Below are 25564 nucleotides of genomic sequence, written 5' to 3' on the forward strand. Positions count from 1 at the left end.
ATTTCATATTGTGTTGTTTGTTAAACTTTATACATGGTTTTATACCTCTAAATGCTTTACACATTATCCTAAAATAAGCCTGTATGTTACAAGGGACGGAACTCAGGTTTAAGTTACTGAAACCTTTACAGGGCCTAACAGGAATATTGCCAGTATTACGCCAGGTGGACTGCCATCCATCTCAAATAATAATCCACCGTCTCACAACATCCTAATGAGAGTGCTTTCTTCATTCCAGGCCCTTCAAATAATGTGTCTAGAGGGTTTCTTTCCTAAAATAAAGAAAATGATTTTGAACTTCTACTGGAAGATATTATGCCATCCTGGAGAAGATGGTGGACTGGCAATACCAGATTCTAAGATTTACTACAGAGCAGCTCAACTAAGAGCATTACCTGTTTAGACTGTTGGGACATCAGAAAAGATATGGACACATATGGATAGGGAAATGCATTCAGTGCAAAGGGATGCGGTCAAGAGAAGAACAGTGTTACTCATCATATTTTTCATACTACAGAGCATCTAGAAAGGCATATTCTTTTCTTTTCCTGATCGATTTTTTTATGTAACAGGTTACAGAACTTATGATTTTCTATGTATCCAAGCTGCATAAAAAATTAACGTATCTTTATAATTAAAAAGCATATATTTTAAAAAAAGCGGTTTCAATACGGTTTTTCGAATATCCATATAAAATGGGCAAAAAAGAATAAATTGCTACTAGTCATGAACTAACACCTATCAAAAATGTGTGAACCAATCATCTGTTCGTAGAGATAGAGTAACCACACTGTATATTATTTAGCTACCAATTCACATAAATTGAGATATGTGACAACAATAGGCAGAGAACTCACAGTACTCCAAAGGATCACAATCTTTTGAGACATTCCAAAAACCTATGCTGTATACTTGAGAGAGAGACTCGTTACAAGTGTATTTATGATTGGTACCTGTAATTCAGGAAAACCACACAGCTTTTGGCCCGTTGAGTCTGCTGCATTATATCTGGTGGGAGTCCTTTCTGTATAAGGGTTGTCTGGAAGAAAGTGCTAGCCACATTAAAAACCAAGCTAGGCTACCCTTATCAAATGGTATGGCCACAATTCTCTTAAGTGTCCACTCTGTATACTTGCACTATCAAACAAGAGCAGACAAGACTCTTATGTGGAACTGTCACATTGCCACATTAGCAATCCACTAGCAGAAAAAGACCCATGGTCTATCACATTAGCATATTCCCACTTATGGGAGATGACGGCAATGGAAAGAATGACACATAACATAAGTGAAAATGTCATGAATTTTGACTCAGTATCTAGTCCTTTAATAAGAGGGCCTTCTTATGATACTATTTCACCTAAAATGAAATCATGAACCTTTTTTCCTATTCTTTCTAGGGGGGATTTGAGGCTCAATATAGAGGCAATGAAGTACCCTTTCCCCCAAATTGAATATCTGAATGCCTCAATGAGAGTTAGGCGAACCTTCAGCATGTCGACGGCAGTGACAACTCTATATCTGTCACCGACATACACCACAGGCCAACACAGTATGGGTTTTCTGAGATATTGCCTTTTCCTTCCACCCTATTTAGAGTTGGAGTATAAATGGCAAGTTTTAACTGTCTGTGGTGGTAAGTGGGTGGTAAGGGGCAGTGAAAACTTCAAAATGGGAGTAAACTCTGTACATCTGTATGGTCTGATTATCATATTGGTTTTCCAGCTACACAGCATAAACTTCATATAGATTCTTGTTCCTTAAAACCCCAGATTGTGAAGCTCCTCCGAAGGCTATGCGGATTTCAGGGAAACCAAAGGGATGGTCCATTAGAGAGTGAATATGTTCATATGCTGAAGCAAAAGTTTATATGAAGGTGCTAATTCAAGGATAGGTTTCTTTGAGTGATTGCTTTGTATAAATGATTTTTCTCTTTGTGAACTTTTTAAACATATTTATTTTCTCTTGTTATGGTCAATGACAGACAATGTTTGATTAAGCTCTGCTCTGAATTTCATTCGCTTTTCATTCTTTCTTGAAAATTAATAAAGAGATCAGTTTAAAAAAGCAACAAGTACCAGAACAAGCATTGGCATGGCCAATAGGTCTCGCCTTTGGGCCCTTATAAGTGTTTAGCCATGCAACAGTTGATGTTGTTGCACCAAGGATATTGTACTGCATAACGAAATACTTATAAGGTCCGAAAGGCGTGACCTATTGGCTATGCCAATGCTTGTTTGTTCTAGTTTACTATTTTTCCTTCCTCCTTTTTGCCAATTTCCCATAGTGCTTGAAGTTTAAATATAGATGTGCAGGTTTTCATTGTCTTACAGTACTTGTTTGCTGCTGAGAAGTGCCACTGCTCTCTCATTAAAGTTTTAAGCCACAGCGTAACTGTGCTCTCCCTTTTAAATGTTAAGACGTTCAGGTACTTTGTATGCGCCAGTGCCTGTCCATTAAAGGCACTGTTTTTCACTCCTTCTCTCTTCTGTTTCTGTGCCTGTCTCTCGCTTCTCTAAGCCTCCCCACCTCCTCCGCCCTCTCACCTTCATCCTCCTCTCCGCCTGTCTCCTGCTCTCCCAAGCTCCGGCGGGTCAGTCTCTCCGCAGGTTATATATGACCCTTCGCCCTGCGGTGGTGCTGGGGCTCCGGGGCTGCCGCCAACAGGTGCTGTGGGGTGCTCTGGAGTAGGGCCATGAGGAACGACTGAATGGTGCCCAGGGCAGCGACCAGCAAGAGAGAATGGGAGAGAGATCTAGGAAGAGACGGGGGAAATGAAAGGGATAAGTGGAAAAAAGAGTAGGAGGTAAATGCAAGGAGGAGAAGTGAAAAGAAGGAAAGAAGGGGAAAAGGAATAATGTAGGAATTTGAAAAGGAACCTAAGGAAAGTGAGAAAGATATTGAAGAGAAGAAGGAATGGAAGGGAGAATAAGCGACGAGCGGAGGTGAGCGAGCTCAGCAGGAAAGTGAATGCGCAATAATTATAAACACATGGTGATGATAAGAAACAGATGGCGCTGCTGCGGGTAACCGACACCAATAGGCCATGGGCGGTTACATTTGTTGAGAAAGGTGGGAGATGCACCAGCCTTTGACCAATTGCGTGCTGTCTTTGTTAAAAAGACGCATGCAAAAGCCAATATCCTGTAACAATAACAAAAGCACACTCACGACCGTCTGGTCAGCTTTCTGAAGACCTTACATAAAGTCTAGCAGGGCAGCGCATGCGCGCTGCACTAGGCTCGACCTAAAAAGGAAACAAAAAAGTGGTGATCATGCAGAAAATGCAAATTTGCTACATTATGTAATAATGCTGAACCTAGGGTCAACATTCGATCTGAAGTATGCACACATTTCCCCTTTGTTGCTTTGACCTCATAGGAAGTATAATCGTCGAAATCTATCCTTTCTATTTCCCATATTTCTTTCAATGCTCATCATTTGGTTCTTTATTAGTGTCCAATTCTTTCCAGTGCATGCTAGCCCCTGCAATATTCCATTTTATTAGGTTCAGAGGACATTTGTTAGGGAACATATACCTTAAAGTATGATACACTTGTGCTGTCCTTTCTTTCAATATATTCATCAAGCATGGCTGTATTTTCCTGTACTTGTTTTAGTCACTGTGAGCCTCTGACTCTTATTTACCATTGACTGGTATACTCCACTCTCACTAGAGAGCTCTTGTTTTTTTTCAGAGTTTGTGAATCTATTTTGTATCTATATTCACCTTCTTTGAAGCACTGCTTCCTTGTTTCTACTCTAATGGAAATACATCAATCTTCTTAAGGTGTCAGCTGATCATAATATATCTTCTGGTATGTCACAGAACTGGAAAAATGTAATACTTTTATTAAATCTTTTCAAGTCATCTCTGGAACATGTTATGAACAACATTTCCTTCTAAGTTATTCTCCGTACAATAACCTATGAATGCAGCACCTTTAAGATTAATGAGCAGTTCACATAGACCACCTCCTCATCTTAACAAAATAAATACTCAAATTGCAAACGTGTAGGGACCGATAATGAGTCTAGTTGTCCACGGACCGCCACAACCGCAGGGGCGAGGTGGAGGAGGTCTCCCGACCGCATTATTATGATTAGGACTGTCGAGCCTCCATTGCCCTGCTGCAGTCGCCAGGTAACTGCCGTTCCCTGGCAGTGTTGCGAAGGTCACGAAGCCGCAATATGTTTATTGTGCCTGCCACGCTCCTGCTAAGCATAATACGACAATGGAGTTGTCATGGAGGTTCCTACTCCATGAACACCATGGCAGAGAGGAAACAAATAGGGGCCCTGCAGGGCCCCTGTGCCTCCTCCGGATGGAGGCAAAACATGTGCTCCCCTGTGTGCATGCATCACAGTTCCTGCTTGGTATGGAACTTTCAGTCCAATCTGTGCAGGAACTGTTTTTGATGTTCCCATTGCTGTGCCTATTTTCTGAACCACCACTGTTGGAACACCAAAAACAAGCCCACCAAACAGGAGGAAAATCCTAATCTGGTGGGTAGTCTGACCACGGTTGTGGTCGTGCGGCATTGAGGCAGACCTGGCACCACTCCGCCAAAGTATTAATCAGGCCCCTAGTGTCTAAGATTATCAAAGGATTACTAAGGATCCTCTCTTCATGTTATCCATCTGACCCTATTTCCGCTCTTTGGATTTTAGCTCTTAGGTGAAGTTATTATTTGTTACATACCTTGTTCTACTTTCTCTTGATATCCCTGATTCCAGACCTCAGTAGTTTGGTTACATAAGGTCTAATTTATGATTTTGCAGAAACCTACCATGTATGAAATTTAGAGATGACGCGGATGAGTGGAGAAGTTTGGCTCACTGGTTAGAGCAGGCAGACCCTGAAGCAGAGGTCAGACCCGGGACCAGGGTTCAATTCCCGACGCGGCAGGGTCTTGAGCTCAAATGTCCATGGACTCGATAATTCTCACTTCGGTGCCTGACCTAATCATGGGTTCACACTCAGCAACTCTGGGCATTAAGCTTGCTTAATCTCCACAACGGCCCCCCCGTGGCGGGATGCCTGGCTTTCACCTTGGGGATGCCCTGTAGGGGCTATCTCACAGGGAAAAGCCAGGACGGATTCCCAAGGCAAGCGTGGAGATACCCCTTCGGGGGTCGATTCTGGCGCTATATAAGAAACATAATAATAATAATGACTGCGGCTCAGCAGTCATCACTATTCGCTATCACAGTGATTGTTTTCAAAGCACAACAAGTTTGGGGATGGTCACAGTTGGTTTTTAAAGCCATCCACCAAACTTTTTCAAAGTATTGTTTTTCACAATAAACTGTGAAATGCGAGTTTATTTCTGAAAAATAAAACACCTAATGACACCCACAACCTATGCGTGGGGATCGTACATTCATATCTCTTACCTCCGTGAGGTACTAATATGTTTTTTTACAGATTTTACATACCTTTGTCATGCATCAACATACTTTCATGGTGCCTTCAATGGAAAAATAAGAGCCTTAAAAATGTTGTCAGCAACCATTTTGGTTTTGGGGATTTACCTCCATATACTAGGAGTCAAGATGGAATTACAGGACTAGGTCGCCCTCCACTCAGTCAATCAAAAATCACAAAAAACCTGGTCCTAAGGGCAATTAATCTTATAGATCTGTGAACATCTGTGGATTGCCAAAAGATCATTCCAATCACACCTCTAATTGTAGAGATTGTTACCATGCTCCAGACTATTGCCAAAAATAAAAATAGCCAATCTCTGATAAACATATAACTAGACAACACAGTACAAACATCCACTAGAAGGACAACATTTGAAAAAATGTGTGAATAGCTAGATGACACCTCACGGGCGCACCACCAATGGGGCCCCTGGTTGGTACTCACCAGGATGGCCCTGTTCTCATCATCGGTGTCACCTAGCTTAACGTAAACGTGTCCAACACCCAAAGGAAAAGGAGACAGTGAATGGTGCAGTGTACGCAAAAACTTATATGTGACAAGGACTAACAACGTTCAACATATAACACAACAACTACTGTGCATACAAGATACAGAAACCTTTTATTTGTATTCTCTTGTTGCCAACAGTAAACATATATACATAAAAAGGAGTGATGCGAATACTACCAATCGATTCGCACTCGGCTCGCAGCCAGGGCCATCCTGGTGAGTACCAACCAGGGGCCCCATTGGTGGTGCGCCCGTGAGGTGTCATCTAGCTATTCACACATTTTTTCAAATGTTGTCCTTCTGATGGATGTTTGTACTGTGTTGTCTAGTTATATGTTTATCAGAGATTGGCTATTTTTATTTTTGGCAATAGTCTGGAGCATGGTAACAATCTCTAGAATTAGAGGTGTGATTGGAATGATCTTTTGGCAATCCACAAATGTTCACAGATCTATAAGATTAATTGCCCTTAGGACCAGGTTTTTTGTGATTTTTGTTTGGGGATTTACCACCAAATTAATACCCATTGTTTTCTATTGGCTTTTTGTGCATACTTATTGCCTTTAAAGTTTCAGGGCCTGATTCATACCTTACATTTTTTAGTAACTTTATAATTGTTTGCTTATTTACACACTTCGAGTGTAAGTTTCTACTAAAAAAGTAAAAACAGCAGTTCTGCACCACACATGGCCACCCCGTCGTACTGCGACACCCTTCCATAGAAATAATGAAGGAAGGAAATTAAAATGAAACCCTGTAGGAAATAATGTAATTGAAATAACATACTTATAAATATACATGAATATAATTTAATGATAAAAATAGTACATTTTTAGTATGTAATTATAAAGCATTGTAATGCCGCATTTGAATTTAAAAACAAACATAACGGTGTAAGAGAGGATCCAAGATGGCGACACAGCACTAAATGTGTGCCGGAGCTCTCCCCGGCAGGCCACTGGCAGAGAATCAGAGAATACCCCTGAGCCCTAGAGACCGTTGGACTGGATGAGTATGAATACGGTTGCTTACTTTGTTGGTCGGCCTGGCTGCTGGTCCCGCTGCTTTGTCGATGTACGGAAATGCCGCTTCAAAGCGGAGTAGGGCTGGACTATGGTCTGCAATGGCGGGGTCACCATTAGTCTCCATGGCAAAATCCCAGTGTGGGGTGTTTCCCAAGTTTCCAGAGGCAGTCCTGCTCACCTGGCTCATTGGGCAGCTGCACGCTGAGCAGCCCCGGATATCTTCAGCTGAAGGAAACAGCGGCTGGCAGCTGGAGCGGTACATGGCATTTTCGAGCTTCACTGCATCGTGGAGGGAACTAGGAGATACAGGTACTGACTGCTGCAACCCCTATAGTTTAACAGGCTCAGTAAACAGGGGGGGCACTCAAATAAGAGCAACTGTTGCAACTGCTGTTATCCCATTGTTTCACTGTGTTGCTACTGGGGGAAGCAGCTGCAAAAGCTTTAAAAACTCTAGCAATCTTTACTAGACCAGCTGCAGCTGTTTGTTCTTTTACTGGCTTCTGTTGAGAAAGCTTAGTCTCAGTGTAACTGGGGCAATAAAGTGGTATTTGAGTCCTGTGGTTACTTCATCAGTATTCTCCTCCGCTGGTCCTTTTGCTCCTCTATTCTTTCAGGAAGACCTCCAAAGGCCTCTTCCAGAGGGGGGTCTTACTAAATACTGGCACATCACCAAACACTGATTCATCACAGACTGGGGTGTAAAAGAGAAACTACAGCAGAAAGGGGGATGTTATTATGGCTAATAGGAGGAGCTCCGTCATGGGCCCTACTGGGACCATTGATGGATTGCACTCCCTCCAGGATTCATTAGGGGAAGCAATAAGGTACAAAACACTGAGTGCACTCTTGAGGGGTTAGTGAACTCAGGGGAGGCTCGGTCAACGAACCACCCTTCTGCTACCTTCCTATCTATTACCTCTGCCTCTCAGAAGCCCTTGGATAAATATATTGCCCCTCTGCAACCAGGTATCACTTCCAGTAGAGACAGGCAGAATGTTAGTATTAATGAAGAGCCAGGTGAAATTCCAGTGGCGGATACTACTCACACACTCACTACTGGCCTGGGGCATATGGCTGCACCTACAGGACAGGTGCCCTCTAAGCTTGCTCCCTGTAGCCTTATTTACGAGCAGCATTACCCTGAGATGCTATCAGTAACTACTTTGTTAGAGCCACCTGAGACTTTTTTCTCTCTATCTGACTCCAGGAGCTTGTCAGAGTCAGGTTCTGACATGGAAAATCATGCCGACAGGGTGACTATATCTAAGACTCAGTCTCAAGACTCCTTCATAGCCAGAGTTTACCGCTTGGAAGATTAATTGATCCTGAACAGAAGAGGGCAAGAGAAGGCATATTTCATCCCCACAGCCTTGCACATCGAGAACCTCATAACTAAAGGTGTTGCACAGGGCACACTGGATCCTGTGACAGCATCAGAGGAGGAGCTTCTTTGGGGCCCAATGGCACCAAGCCTGCCTTTACCATCAGTTTCAGAATGCTTTATTGCCCTAGCATGGACTCCAATATTGGTGGATGATGGGGCTCTACTCTTTATTCAGCTATCCCCGCACCATCTCTCGTACTTGTGAGGGTACATCAGATTCCACTGCTTTTTATAAACATCTACAGCAACATAGCGAAGAGTACCACAAATATTCACTGCCACTTGAAATTGCTCACCTAAAGACTCAAGTAGTCCTCTGAAAACTCTCAAGGAACATGGATTCCCTCAACTATGGACTTGGGAAAGTTGAGAAAGTGCAGGAAAACCTTCAAACCACGGTTTGAGTGGTTGAAACTCAGATCTCACAACAGAAATCCCAAACGACTATGCTATCATGAAGGATCAAAAATCTTGGTCCTTTTTGTTTTATTCCATAACATAATAATATTCTTGGTTAGGGGTGATTTGGGGGGGCTTTGGGCTCCTGACTATTTCAGGGATTAAGGATTTTGCTTGTTTGAGATGCTGGTTAGCCCTTTTCTGTGGTTTTGTTTGGTGGTGGGTTTTGAGGAAGGTGGGGCGATGGAGCAGGAGGTTTGGTTTGGAGGGGTCAGGATCTATTTTTTCACTTAGATTTCATACTCGGTCAGGTTGGATGAGGAAAAGCAAACAAATTAAAATCAAGCCTTTTGGTATCACATGTTGGAAAAGCTGGGATCAAGTAAGACTTTGTGTTTTCCTAATTTAATAGGATGTGTTGGATTCCAGATTGAGTATGTTATGTTATGTAATGTTAAAAGCTTGTGAAGCACCTGGTTACTCCAATTTGGAGTGTCCCTGCACTAGGTGTTCTCCTATGGCAATCAGTGAACCAGCAATGGCAATTAATTTACCATAAATTCCCTGAAGAACCAGGCCTTTAGCTTTCTGCGGATCAGAATTTCAGAGCGTTGCATTCTAAGGTTCACAGGGAGGAGATTGCACAACTTTGCCACCAGAAAGCTGAAAGAGCTGCTTCTCAAAGTAACACTATGCGTATCATAAGCCTGGCCATTCCTGAGGATCTGAGTCAATGATTTGGCAGGTAAGGTTTGATCAAGGGAAACAGATATAGAGGACCCCTTTGATTTAATATTCTATAGCAGAAACATAGAGTTTTAAAAGCTACTCTGGCCTTAATAGGAAGCCAGTAGAGTTTGGCATGGGCAGGACCCAAAGAAGATCATCTAGCGATATTGAGAAGCATTCTTGCTGCAGCATTCTGAACCCTCTGCAACATTCTTGTCCTGCCTTCGGAAATACCAAGATAAAGAACATTACAGTAATCCAAACTTTACACTACAAGTGCCTGGATGACCGTCTTCTTTGCTGGATCCGGTAGAAGCTCTAAAATGTTTTGAACCATCTTCAAGATGTTGAAACAGGTACCAGTAAGAGCAGAAATCTGGTGATGGAGGGTCAGTAGCGAGTCGAACAAGATCCCAAGATTTTTTATCTTACGTTTTGGAGTAGGTACCAGCCCAAATTCAGATGGGCACCATGTAGAGGTCCCTATAGACGGTTGCTTGCCAACCACGAGGACCTCAGTCTTTCCTGCATTGAGTCTAAGGCAGCTGGCATTCATCCATTTTGCCATGTTGACCAAGCATAATTTAAAATTGGAAGCAGCTTTACCTTCATCCTCTGCCAAAGTGATAATCAGCTGAGTGTCATAAGCATAAGACACCATCTTCACCCCGTGACACTCAACTACATCCCCTAAGTAGTGAATGTACACATTAAATAGGGTCGGACTCAAAGCCAATCTCTGAGGCACCCCTTGCTGCAGGGGGAAGATCTCCGAGGTTTACGACTGCTGGAAGACTTGAAAGGTGCGATCCTGGAGAAAATCCATGATCCAACCAAGTGCGCAGCCCCCAACACCACGAGACCGAAGTTGTTCCAGTAGGATGCCATGGGGCACAGTATCAGAGGCTCTGCTCGGGTCCAGCATAATCAAGGCTGCTGTCTTGCCCTCATCAGACAATAATCTAAGGAGTTTGGAGGCCAGGAGAAGGGCAGATTCAGTGCTCAACATAGATCTGAACGTTGAATGGGTCTTGTGAAGCATTGAAATGTTTTTCAGCAACCTTGGCAAAGAATGGAAGCAGTGAGCTTGGTCTCAGATTCCCAGGTAGGGAAGGGTCTAGGAAGGTCTTCTTTAGCAGAGGAACCACCATAATGTGTTTCCAGTCTAGTGGGTCCCGGCCACATGAATACCAGAGGTTCAGTCATTTGCAAAGCAAGAGTACAATGGTTTCTTCTCCTCGCTCCGGCATGGTCAGTGAGATAGGGTCAAGAGGGGATTCAGATTTCACTTTGAAGAGAAGACTTCCAGTCTCTGATACAGTTAGGGTCTTGAGGTCACGGTTTCGCAAGGGGGGTTGCTCAAGACCAACACATCCACATTGTTCCTGGAATATTAAGGGTTTGAAGTCACCTCATAAGTGCAAATTAATAAAGGGGGAGATTCAATATCAGCACAGCATCTAGTAGGCTTACAGGAAACCCATCTCCTGAGCACACATTTCTCTCTAGGACAAATTTGGTTACCATGTTTTGGCCTCAGCCTGCTTTACTTCTTCTCTCAAAGGGATTGCCCTCTTGGCTCGAGAGAAGAGCTAGGTTCTGACTGACCATTGTACAGATATGGGTAGTCGATGAATTATTGCAAGGTTATGAGTGGCCAACTGCACTTTACATTATGCATACTCTATGGTGCTAATAACATTTATAGCTAAAATAACTGGCCAGGGTAGCCTTGTTGCAAGTGATGGAATCTTTTGCTCCGGTGGATGTCTGGCGACACTCTTAGGTGTAGCTATGGACTTACTTACTTTTCATCTCTGTGTAATTATTTTTCCCATATAGACATGTTTCTTGCTAGCCAATATCTTGTGCCACATCATAGTAACTCCTTGAATACTAAGGTTATCTCGGGCCATAGCTCCTTTCTCTTTTTATCCATGTGGAGGGCTCTTTATTAAACTCAAAGCCTTGTCCTTTGACTTTTGATGGGAAGCTCCTTCTGGATAAAGCTGTTACTCCATTTATAAGTAGGTAAGGCATTTTGTAGAGCACAATCTGGGTTTGACATCCATTCTTATGGTATGGGATACTCTTAAAGCCTTTTACAGTGGCTACACTATAAAATATTCCTTTTTCCGTCAGAAACAGATAGTGGTCCTCGTATATTGCTCAGCCTGCTCTATCACCTATTTAGTTTCTCTTCTGGTTAGCACTGAAATTGCCCAAGATTGGGGGGTCTTTTGTTTCTTTGATGGATCAGTTTGTAATCGTTCAAGCTTCCCTTCAGGAATGCATGCTTTACAATACGGACAAAAAGGACTCGGGCCAAATATTTGACCTTTTTTTAGCAAAGCGAGTAATTGGGCCAACTACTCTCTTTTCAGGTCCGAGATAGAGCTAATGCATCTGCTACTCAAGGGATCATGAATTCTAAAGGATATAGGGACCATCAACTCCTATTCAGGAGGAGTTTTTTTGCCTTTATCAGAAACTTTATAACGAGGAAGTGGTTCCCTCCATGGAGATAACTGATCATTTACTTTGGGACCACCATCAATGGAAGTTGTCTACTGAATAGCAGCGTAGGCTGGAAAACTCAATACTGCCCTCTAAAGTAGAATCTGCAGATGGCCAGTTGGCACGAGGCAAGGCCTGTGGCCAGCCTACAATCAAATTCCACTTTAATATTATGTCTGATTATAGCATGTTCTGGTACAGGACTTCTGTCAACAATTCAACTCTTTTGAGCTACTCAAGCAGGTTCCTGGGTCATGGACTAAGATCAACATTATAATTTTACCCATGAAAAGGAAAGATACCTTTCCATGTGGTTCATTTCAGTTTATATCACTGATTAAAGCCAACTCCAAGATTTATACCTCGGATTTGGCTAATAGGCTTTCAACTGTGATTTCTGATCTAGTTGGAAAAAATACCTATGCTGGTTCTCATCAACTAGATCAGAAATCACAGTTTAAAGCCTGCTAACGTTAATACCGAATATATGACGTTATCCTGCATGAAAAAATCCCGCATACCATTAGTCCGCAAAAAAAATCCCGCAAATACCATTAGGCCACAAAAAAAAAACGCATACTTTTATAACGAATATGCCTTTAGCACGCATGCCTTTAAAACGAAAAGGCATGCATGTTAAAAGTTGTTAAAGAAAGTAAGAGCACCCTATCCTACACTACCTTACACTACACTCTAAAGTAGAACCCCTGCACCACCCACCCTTAACACACAGTCCATTACCTATATCTACACTACCCAGCAAGACCCCCCAACACTACCATAAAGCACTCTACTTCCCTACACAAACACTACAACACAACCTTTATACACTACAACAAGCATGACCCTACACAAACACTAAAAAACTACCCTAAACCACTACACCCAGCATGACCCTACACTACTCAAACACTTCAACACTACCCTATACCCAAAAACACTACACCCAGCATGACCCTACACTACTCAAATGCTACAACACTACCCTAATACCTAAAACACTACCCCCTGCATGACCCTACACTACACTACCCTAAACCCTATGACACTTCCCCTAGCATGACCAAACACTACAACACTACCCAAAACCCTAAAACACTACCCCCAGCATGACCCTGTACCCCAAACCCCATACCTAACCCTGAACCCTAAAAATACCCCTGTACCCCAAAACCCATACCTAGCCTTGAACCCTAAAAATACCCCTGTACCCAAAACCCAAACCTAGCCCTGAACCCTAAAAATACCCCTGTACCCCAAAACCCAAACCTAGCCCTGAACCCTAAATGACTCCTGTACCCCAAAACCCATACCTAACGCTGAACTCTAAAAATACCCCTGTACCCCAAAACCCAAACCTAGCCCTGAACCCTAAAAATACCCCTGTACCCCAAAACCCAAACCTAGCCCTGAACCCTAAAAATACCCCTGTACCCCAAAACCCATACCTAGCCCTGAACCCTAAATTGCAATACCCCTGTACCCCAAAACCCAAACCTAGACCTGAACCCTAAAACTACCCCTGTACCCCAAAACCCATACCTATCCCTGAACCCTAAAAATACCCCTGTACCCCAAAACCCAAACCTAGCCCTGAACCCTAAAAATACCCCTGTACCCCAAAACCCAAACCTAGCCCTGAACCCTAAAAATACCCCTGTACCCCAAAACCCAAACCTAGCCCTGGCCCCTAAATTACCCCTGTACCCCAAAACCCATACCTAACCCTGAACCCTAAAAATACCCCTGTACCCCAAAACCCAAACCTAGCCCTGAACCCTAAAAATACCCCTGTACCCCAAACCCCAAACCAAGCCCTGAACCCTAAAAATACCCCTGTACCCCAAAACCCAAACCTACCCCATAACCCTTAAAATAACCCTGTACCCCGAAATCCAAAGCTACCCCGAACCCTAAAAATAACCCTGTACCCCAAAACCCAAACCTAGCCCTGAACCCTAAAACTACCCCTGTACCCCAAAACCCATACCTATCCCTGAACCCTAAAAATACCCCTGTACCCCAAAACCCAAACCAAGCCCTGAACCCTAAAAATACCCCTGTACCCCAAATTCCAAAACTGCCCCTGAACCCTTAAAATAACCCTGTACCCCAAAATCCAAAGCTACCCCGAACCCTAAAAATAACCCTGTACCCCAAAACATACCCCATAACCCTTAATTACCCCTGTACCCCATAACCCAAACCCACCCTTAAAAACCCCTGAACCCCTAAAACATATACCCCAGCACCCCCAAACTTAAACCATATACTTACCTTACACTTAAATTTTAAAAACATATGCTTTTACCATTCATGCTTTTACAACGAATTTCGTTGTAAAAGCATGCGTGATAAAAGCATATAAGATATGACATGCGTTGTAATATTCTGCGGAATAAAAGTACTTGCGGGATAATGGTATGCGGAATGAAGGTATGCGGACTAAAAGTTGCGGACTGAAGGTGATGAACCGTTAATACCGTCATCACAGTTCTTAAGGCGGGCTGAGTTCAAGGTAACCCAGTCAGAGTAATAATGCCAGATGCCGAATAGACTTTCGACTGGGTTTAGTGGCCTTTTCATTGGGCCACTATGGAGGCTTTAGGGTTGGATCGAGGTATGTCGCTTGGGTTCAGCAGCTTTATCAGAATCTTACAGCTGGTGTGTGGTTTCTCACTACCAGATTTACGAGCATACTATCTAGTGATGTTCATGTCCCAACTTGCCAAGATGTTGAGATGTGAATCATGGGGGCTCGGCTCTTTGTTTCCAGAATATCTTCCTGGGAAGGCAGATATAGCCTCATAATACCAGGGTCATCGATATAGTGTACTTTAAGGGGACTCCTGTAAGATGCTGTGGGTCTTCCATTCTATTTGGGCCTTTCTGAAAATGCTAATCTTGGTGATTATCCTATTTAACGTATAATTCTATTTAGACTATAACCTAATTTCCCCAGGCAAGTACACAAAAGCTTTATAGATTGCTGGCAGGCATCCCATCTATTTACATTGGGCTCTTTTCATGAGGGTGGTTGGCTTCTTTCTTTTGAGGCAATATCCCAGAGATTCTCTCTCCCCAGCTTTAGTTTTGCAAATCCAGCACTTTATTAGGAGTCTTAAGGTGGATGATGCTACTGTTCTCTGAATGTTTACCTTGAATTGCTGCAGTGTGGCCCGCCTGAGAAGGGCATCAGCCTGGCTTACAAAATGATCCTGGTGGCTGAGGTGCAACGATGGCCTGATCCTTTTCAGATAATTGCTGATAAGTGGAACTGACATCTCAGGGTTCAAGTTACCGCTGGGAAAATTAGAACACAAAAGATTTTTCACATACAGTTTTGAATGTTTTCCGGGTCAAAACACATCAGCTCAAATGTATTAATGATTTCTACTATACCCATTATCGTTTATTTATTATGATTCTTAGGCAGGATTCTAAGTGCTTCACATGTTCCAGAGACAATGCAGATTCAAATAATGTTGTTGCTAATTGTCCTGCTATCTCTTATTACTGGCAGACAGTTTTAGGGAAGTTTAATTGGCACTTTTCGATCACCTTGAGGTGGGACTCAAAATTAATTGTTTGGGGTCATTCACCTCGTGTGCCTGGTCATCTGAGGGGCATTTATTTTTGTGCTATCATTTCAGCTCAACTGATCCTGGCTCAACAATAGTTATTAGCTCTGGTTCCCAATTCTCAACTCTGGTGTCATGAAGTAATTAACACGGGCCTCCATGAGTGCCTGATCATTGATAAGATTGAGCGACACACTGATCTTAGGAAGATTTGGGAGCCATTCAGGGGATGCTTTCTTGGGTTTCAGTCTGGTCATTACAACCTTCTTCTATAGATATCTCATTCCTTTTCTCCTCTTTTTTGACCCTTTTGTTTCTTGTTTGGTTCAACCAGCTACATCCTTTGGATTGCTGTAATACTATATTTCTTTACTTACCCTAACTGCCAGGCCAGGTCCTCCCTGGACTGGAACAAACATCCTAGGACCGGTTTCGGGCTTTCAGCCCTCATCACCCAGGATAGCTTGACTCCAGTTGCATGGAGAGCACAGGACTCACGTCTGAGCATACCCGTCCCACACGGGGAGAAAAATGCAAAAAAAAACAATTGATGGACAGAATGCAGAACAATGTCATACAATCACCCGAGTACAGAGATCCGGGCCAAAATCCATCGATTTTTTGCTCACCATGCCATTCCAGTTTGGACTCAGCCATATGCAAATCAGTGTTGACCCTGCACCCAATGAGAACAGTCCAGCCCGTACTGCCAGGCCAGGTCCTCCCTGGACTGGAAACAAGCATCCTAGGACCGGTTTCAGGCTTTCAGCCCTCATCAACTAGGATAGCTTGACTCCAGTGGCATGGAGAGCACGTGACCCACGTCTGAGCATACCCGTCCCACTCGGGCTCGCAAATGCAAAAAGAGCAGTTGATGGACAGAATGCAGAACAATATCATTCATTCACCCCAGTACAGAGATCTAGGCCTTAATCCATCGTTTTTTGCTCACCATGCAATTCCAGTTTGGACCCAGCCATATGCAAATCTGTCTTGACCTTGCACCCAATAGGAACAGTCCAGCCCAAACTGACAGAACACAGCAGCAATACTCATCCTGAACCTCCCCAAATGGACCTGAATCACGCTTCACCTCCTCAGAAACTCCACTGGCTATGTATACAGAAGAGATGCTAGTTCAAGATCCTCATAAGCATATATCAAGCTCTACACAATCAAGGACCATCCAACATCAACCATCAACTGAACTTCAACCTGCCCAAAAGACACCTGCACTGCACCTCACTCGCCCTCACCACCACTGTATCTATTGCAAACCTGCCCCTGCCCCTCCACCTCCAAAGGGCACCCTCCCTGGCGGTTTTCAGAAAGAGATTTAAGACTTGACTTTTAGACGCAGACACACCACCCTCAGTGCCCAGATACCCCTGGGGATTACAGTGTTGCGCTATACAAATGCTGATTACTTGACTGATTGATAACTTTAATATGTATTTTTTTTGTTAAATAAATGTTTTGCTTATACTTTACCATAGGGAGACTTTACAGTCTTGGCAGTGCTCTCCACATGGAAACTTATAGTGAAAAATCAAAAAGGTTTATTTAACTCAAAAATGAATATTAAAAATATTTTTTGTGTTACTTATTAATGTGAATTCATTTTATATATGTATTTTAAATGTAGAAACACATCTGAAATTCCCTCTCCTTGCCACAAGAAAAGGTTCTATAATGAACATGTTAAAGGCCAAACCCAAAACATTATGCTGTCAAATAAATAGCGAGACTGTGTCTGTTACTTGGAGGCCATGTGCGAAATTTAGTGCACCATAGAGTGCTGAATGGACCGGTTACTATACTGATATGTCCAGCAACCCCTATTTCCAACTCGAGGGCATATTTACTAGGAAATGGCAGAGCGCAGCTTTAGCCAACCTTGGCTTAGCGTCACGCTCCGCCACTTCCAAAACAAAGGGCTGCACCATATTTACGAGTATACGGTGCAGCCCTGTGTTTCCCCCTGCATTGGGCTCATTTTAGCTGTCTAGTGCCAAAGCTGACACCCTTGCACAATAGTGCAAGGGTGCCTGAGTTGTTTATGTGCAGGAATGACAATCTGAAATGGCATTTTGAAACTTCTATGTGTGCTGCTTAATGCAGCACAGATAGAAGTTGCAAAACATAATTGTTTTTAGTTGATTGTTTATGTGCAGGAAAAGTCACCTTGCTGCACATAAACAATCAATGGCTTTTTGTTGTTTCTATGTGTGCTGCACAATGCAGGACACATAGAAACAGCAAAAGCGAGGAAAAATGAAACATTTCTCCTTGTTGCCCCTGTTTAAGACCAGATTTTTCCTAGTATTAATTTTGCCGCTGCCCGATATTTACGCTGCCCTTGTAAAAATGGGGCAGCATCAAAATCAATGGGTGTTGCAGTGGAATGCCCATCACAACGCCCATTGCCTGCCCCATTCATGTTAAGTGTAGCGTGAAAGGGGGCCTTTATTACAAAGCAGCGTTAAGACACCTTAAGTTGCTTAACGCTGCCTTGTAAATAAGGCAAAGCCCATGTCACCACATGAATGTCACTGCAAGTGACATTCCTGTGGCAATAGGGGCTCGTAAATATGCCCCTTAGTCCCTTATTGCGAGGGTGCTTGACTCTAATTTTATTAAAGTTCACAGTATGTTTGATCACTGTTTCCATATCTCTCAGATTTCAATATAACGTTTTCTTCCAGGCCGGACTGGGGAACCAAAAGCAGTTCTGGGGCAAAAATGCTCAAACCAGCCCCACATCTTTTTTTCTCCTTGAGTTATCACTTTCTTTCCATCCATACCTTCTTTCTTTCTCGTTCTATCCTCACCCTTTCTCCCTCCTGGGCCCTTTCTCTCCATCTCCCACCTCCCTCACTCTCTTTCTCCCTCTCTCGGAACCTCCCAAGCCTGCTGCAATTAATCTTGGGGAACTGGGGAAAATGATAGAGGCACCAGGATCGGCCAAACCTGGACTCCAAGTACACCAGGCCACTAGGGAAATGCCCAGTGGAATAAAAGACCTGTCCTGTCCTGTTTTTGTTTCAAAATTACAAAACTCCCCCAAAGAGGCGCACACTTCTCAGACGCCCTTCAGACCTGGTCGTGCTTTACAACCATGTAAAAAAAAACATAAAAGCATACACTTCATACAAAAAGAGGCATATAAACCCTGCAATGCTGACCTCCAAGCAGAGAGTGTGTCTCCAGATGTACTATAATTTGGGAGGATTTAGCAGTTTACACAGGAGGTTTCTGTCCATCTGACCGGGAAACCGAACGATGTAGCTAGCCATAAATGTCTTTAAATCAAGCACATCGCAGGCTGCACAATATGCACGCTGCTGTGAGGCCCGCGAAGACGAACCGGGCCGATGTTTGCCTTCCTGCATCTGCAGCGACAGTTCGCTGCTCCCTTTTCGCTGCATTAGTTAGCAGCGCGCAGACGCCGGCTGTTGTGTACACAGACAGCCTCGTGTTTCGGTACAGCCGTGTAGCTGCGCGCTGCTTTAGTACGGAGGCCCCGGGCCAGCCAGCGTGATTTAGTACAGAGAATGTCAAGCAACATCTTCCCATGAGTCAGCCAAGGGTAAAGATGCAGGGATGCTGATTTGATCCGGGATCTTCGCGGCATATAAATGATCGTATTTAATGTCGCCAGTGAAGGAGATGGGGGTTTGTTACACGCGTTAACGTGATTGTTCGCGAGGACTCCTTCCAGACGTTATTTCTCGAAAATCTAAGAAGCCTTTTTTATGCCTAACTACCACATGCTGTGGTTTCATTACCAGCTAGTTTTTTTTTGTGGAAGCATGACAGACAGCCCAGCTTCCAACTAATTGTAATATTTAGCCTGTCTTCAGTCTATCAAAATGTAAATCCCGCCTCTAGGGTCTGTTTTGGGTGTGCGCTTCACACAACTAGCCGTGGCACCCACTGGATCCTGATGATTGTGCTTGTAACATCAGACGTTTATTGTGCAAATTCATACCCTATGTGAGGTTGCATTGCTTTGCTTCTTACATGTTCGCACTGTTATGCGATCACCTTTTAGAGAACACGAGAAAAAATAACTTGGATAAATAGTATATCGTTTTGCAGATATGATTGTATTGTTTGACTTCAGGAAATCCCCTAGCAAAGCTGAACTATTTCGGTGTGTCACACATTTGGATTTGGCGCCAATTTGTTAGCCAAATGACAACTGTGTGTGTTGGGGGGTGTTACGTTTGCGGAATTTGCTTTTTGTGTTATTATGAGGAATTTCAATGGATGTTCGCGTAAATAAGCAAAGAAAAGCAAAAACAATTATTTTTTTGACAAAGAAGCACAAAAACCTAAAGGGTACCAAAACGCAGTTGCTGGCGTTCTGGTCTTTCGAGTTGTTTCCATACACTTGCATAATATCTTTACCATGACAGACGAGTAATTACGCAACATGCCGCAACAGCATACTTTATGAAAATTCGCCTAGCATTCATAGTGCGAAATTACGCGCCGTTACACAAAGGATAAAGGAAGTTTCACCCGGCCCTGAAGGCAAACTGAGAGCATAAATAAGTAGTCATCTCACAAGGGGAGATGCTGTATTTTAACTTATATTGAAGCGGGCCACTGCAGTTATACAATGAGAAAACAGGAAGTCAAAAGATAGGTGACCTTTACATGAGCAAGGCTAAGATGGATACATGGTGGTTGCCCTTACAGAACTGAAAGTGAACAATCTCTAAGGTTATAGTTTGACTTGACTGAAATGAAAAACAAATCTATTATAAACCTGCATTCCTAGCAATTACTTTTGTGGCAACTGGCCTCATTGTTCAGAATAATCCCTGAAAATCTTTGCACAGGTGCAAACAAATGAATAAATACATCATGTATACCGGATAATGGAGTGCAACATATTTGCACTACAGGAAACATGGGCCAAATAGGTTTCCTGGGATCTGTGTTGTGTTTATATGTATAGCAATGGGGAAACATAGTCAGTAGGTGATCAGCAGTTCTCCGATTCAATTAAGTTGAATACAGTTCATAGTGTTTTTTAATTGTTCACAAGTAGGAGAGTGCCTGCCACCAATACTGGCCCAGCTGGCCTTTTCTGAGCAAGAGTATCTGGATTTTGTCTCTTTTCAGCAGAACATAGAAAGTAGTTTTGGGGGTGCTTGTAATGCCAGTTGTAGTATATTTGGTACAGTACCACTCTAAAGCATGCAGGTGTATCCCATGGCGTGCCAACCAAATGACACCCAATAGAACCAAACAATACAAAGGGTAAAGAAGCACCCTGCCAGCAAGTCTGCTGCATTTAAAGTGTCATTGCTATCCATGCACTCTTAATATAGTGAATGGTACATTCAAACAACTATAAAGAAGGCCCCCCCAATAGTTGGAGATTTTAATTGCCATCATTTGAGACGCATAAGCTCAAACTCTATAAATATAGTGAAGAACCTTCTTTTGAAATGCATCGGTTTTTTGATATTTTTAGTAACGTTTAAGGTATATTGGTGCAAGTGCTTCCTTAAAACCTTACCTGATCCAAATTAATTTTTGGCACCACAGGCAAAACGACAAATTGTCATTTGTGACTCCATTAACAATGGAGGCTATTTTGTTGCCATTTGTTTCAGACTGGCACCCTTTTGTGGCCTTTTTTGGAGGTGCTGTAAAGGCAGTTGTCTATAATTTCCTAAACTGAGCACCGCCCTTGGTTAAAACTTTACCAGGGAATAATGGAAATCTCTTCAGTCACATGTTACCTCACAAAAATGGCTTCCTACAATAGATACACAAGCATATTTCTGAAAAGATGTGCTGTAAGTTTAAGGAAAAGTAAAGCATTTAGTAAAACACAGATCCACTTGATTGAGTTGTAGGGGGGGCAAACCATGTCACAAAATCCACTTTAAAAATATACACACTTAAAAGTTAGAAAACTGCATGCTATGGTTTGCTAACATAAAGTGGCATACTACTAGGGAGAAATGGGATGGTGGTAAAGCACTATTTCACAAAAGTACTGGTCCATGGATGGTATTTATTAAAAGGTGTTGGAGTAATTGTTTTTTAATTATGTATTGCCAGCAATGGTGACTTTTTCACAGTGCATGTAGGAAATCCATCTTTTCTGTGTGGTCACCCCAGAAAATTTTGCCCTTTTCTGGACCCTATTTTTGTCTGCAAATGGGGGGTGTGTCACGGCCACTTAGCACATAACTGCTGCTAATTAAGAGGCATTCCTAGACACTTTGCTCTATGGTCTTTTAAAGACCTGTGAAGTGCTTGGGTGCGGCTGTGTGTGTGCCTGGGAAGCTGGGGTGAGGTGACAGAGGGTAACAGACAGACTGAGGAAGACAGATGGAGGGAGGCAGAGGGAGACAGAGGGAGGGAGACAAAGGGAGGGAAACAGAGAGAGAGAGAGACAGAGGGAGGAAGGCAGAGGGCGACAGACAGAGGTGTGGAAAAAGGTAGGGCCGATGACCTTTTTCAGAGTTGCCCGGCGTTAACCGCCTCTATTACCACTCAAGTTACCAAACAAAGAGGCAGGCGCTGGAGACTGGAAGGCAGGAAACAGAAGTTTTTATTCCGACGGAGCAGAACACATCAAATCAGACAACAGGGTATCTTCTCGAGGTGCTCTACCCGCATCTCTGAGGCCTGGCCTCTTATACACAGGTTTATGATCTTTATTACAGTTTATTGCATGTGGCACATTCCTGCAAATGCTTTGAAGTATGAAAGGACATCCTCGGAATCCCCGTTTCAGGCCCGTTCCCACACACATTTACAATTGAAGTCCCCACCCCGGTCACAACAGGTGACGATTGTTGCGCAGCTGGGCATTCCGCCGATTCACGAAATGTATGTAGTTGATCGGATCTCATGGGGTGGGGGCTTTGATCAATTCGGGGATCCTTTGATGGGAGAAGCTTCCTACTGTATGGGGGGCAATAAACAGCATCCGCAGGGCCAGGTGGTGGCCTGGGAACAAGTAAGACAATCGGCATAGAGGAAAGGGGGGTTTATCAAAGGACTCAGGACCATGAAAGGAATGGAGGGAGGTGTTGAGCTGGGAACAGGATGGGGTTCCGAGGCAGAATTGTGCTGAAGAGGAGTTTATGGCCCAAGGCATGTGAGAGCGGGGGCTGTCAGCGCGCGGGGGATGCCTGCGAGGTCAGGAAAGAGAGTGAGAGACGCGCTGGTTGTCAGCGATGGGCAGAGAGGCCATGGCATTTAAAATGGCTGCCGCTGACGCGCACGAATGGGCTCGAAAAGGGGACAAGATGGCGCCGATAATGTTGACACTGCAGTCTAGGTTTTAACAGTCCTCCCTTTTCAACATATCTAGCCAGCTTGCCTACTCAAGGTCTATCTGCATTAAATTCCTAACCTCGACATCATACAGTGCTCCCATGCGTTCCTTTCCAAAGTCCACAGTCTTAGGGCAGATACAATTCGCACATAGTGAACACAGAGGCGGCAGGCATTGAATTCCTAAGCAGAACCCACATATTACAACCACAGGAATCAGGATAATGGTAAACAGTCTCCAGCCCCAGTTCTTAACAGTACTCCAGAACCATCCACCAAGCGACCATTCTTCCTGCTCCTGGTGAACTTCTGAGGAGAGTCTGTGGAGATGTTCGATGGCCTTGTACACTGAGGGTGATTTGTCCGGTATATATGTACAGCAGCTGGACCCAATAATGCGGCATGCTCCACCACGATCCGCTAGAACCACATCTAGAACAAGGCGGTTCTGGAGAGTCACCAGGCGGACCGCTTGAAGCTCGGCTGTGTTGTTTGCAAGGATACCAGCTGTGATGTTCATTGTTGTCTCGACTGCCTGAGTCAAATGTCGGATGGCACGGCTGTTTGCCATCGGGCCCCAGAGTGGAACAAGTCCCTTCACTGCATCAAGGAACTGTGCTCCTGTAGAGTCGGCTTGTTCAATGTCCTTGGCTCGTTTTTGTCTATGGTGATTCGCTGGAGCCACATAAGTCGGAGGAAGGATGAAGGAGATAAAACAAGTGCCCCCCCCAGCCTTTGGGGAGCCAGGTGTAAGCTTTTGTGCCGCAAACAAAGTACATGTTTGGAGAGGATACAAAGGAAGGTGGATCGGTGGAATCCAGAGTTCTGGTGATGTGGCAAGCACTGCGGCCCACCAGCTGCGTCCCAAGCCCTTCTATGCACATAAGGCCCGTGACGTTGATGACAGATAGGGCCACAGTCAGGGTGGCGGCTGTTCGCTTCCGAAGGTAGGAAAAGGTGGGTCTGGTCGGATTGTTGAACACCTGTATTTCAATTCGTTCTTTGGCAGGGATGTCTATGTGGATAGAGTTGTTGGAGGTCTGCGGGCAGAAATGTGTCTTCGTTTTGTTTCGCCAGACCTCATGAAAGAAATGCGTCATGGTTTTGCTGGAGGTGGCATTGTCTCTGTAGCTCTCTTGCAGAAGGATCAGCCAAGCAAGGCAGGAGCCGTGAATTGAGAAGGGTGAAGGGATGAAGGGTATCAAATGTCCAGTGGCGTGGGGTAGCAACCCACAGATCCAGCAGTTGGTGGCAAGATTGTGCTGGTGTAGCAGCTGCACAAAGGAGTTGTTCCAAAACTCCTTTCGCCTTTCTCTGAGTTGGGGAGAGAGAGAGATCAAATAATGTTCCTTCATGGTGGTAGGCTGTGCAGTGGTCAGGAATGTCTCATGAGCGGGTGCGTTTTCTTCCACAATCCAGAGTGTGGTCATGAGGAGAAGGCAGAAGAGGATTGTGATAAAAAGTGCAATTGTCTTTGAACTGTGGATTCTGTCTGTCTTTGGGTTTCTGTAGCGAATTTTCGGATGTCCGGTTGCTTCCATCACCTTCTTATCGGGCGCTTCCATCACCTTCTTATCGGGCGCTTCCATCATCTTCTTATCGGGCGCTTCCATCATCTTCAAGGGAGCTCGGTAGCGGGCAGAACCAAACACCTTGTCTGGCTTTCTCTCCTGACAGCCTTTGTAGTGTTGGGCCACCGATCTGAGAATTATGACTTAGTCAATGGTCTGCTTAGCCGAAACTCTCTCCTTTCGTCGCAGGTTATACCCTTCTTTGGATGGCACGGTGGGGTCAGGAATCTTTGCAAGTTCAAGTGTCTCTGTGTCTGGGTAGCAATTCAGCGATGGTCGGTCTTTGTTCAGGAGCTCTTCCTGGGTGGTCACGTCTTCGGTCGTCGTCAGAGTCGGGGGAATCCGCTTGCAGTGGTGCGCATGCACCCAGGTCCGCTTTCCTTCCACTCGAAGAGCTGTTCGGGTGGTGAGTAGGACTTGCCAGGGGCCCGTCCACCGGGGTTCCAGACTCTTGGCGCGCTGGAAGTTCTTTATCAGAATGAAATCCCCGGGTTACAGGTTGTGTCCGGGACCCCTGGAAGCGTCAGGGATGGCATGCAGCACCTGTTGGCGAATGACAGACAGAGTTTCAATCAATTTGTACAAGTAATCAGACATTAGGACGTCCGGAACGTCATGAATGGAAGTCGGTTTTGGTGCAGACCAGACGCTCATGGGTCGGCCGAAAACGACCTCGTAAGGTGTCAAGTGGTGTTTGGTGGGGGTGGAACACATCAATAGCAATGCCAGTGGGAGAGCATCTGGCCATTTCAGTCCTGTGGTAGCCACTATCTTGGCTAGTTTTAATTTTAGGGTGGCATTGTGTCGCTCAACAAGCCCAGCAGACTGGGGGTGGAAGACTCCGTGGAACTTCTCTTTTACACCCAGCCCTTTCAAGATGAGCTGGATAACTTCGGCTACGAAGTGGGGGCCATTGTCGCTCCATAAAATTCGACAAAGGCCGTAGCGAGGGAAAAATTCTTTTAACAGTACTTTTGCAGTGGCCATAGCAGTGTTGTCACGGGGGGGTATGCTTCCACCCATTTGCTGAATGCGCACACCACAACAAGCACATATTTCAGGCCTTGGCACCTGTCTAGTTGGATGTAGTCCATCTGCAG

This window comes from Lissotriton vulgaris, chromosome 3_1, assembly GCF_964263255.1.
Source record: "Lissotriton vulgaris chromosome 3_1, aLisVul1.2, whole genome shotgun sequence".
NCBI lineage: Eukaryota > Metazoa > Chordata > Amphibia > Caudata > Salamandridae > Lissotriton > Lissotriton vulgaris.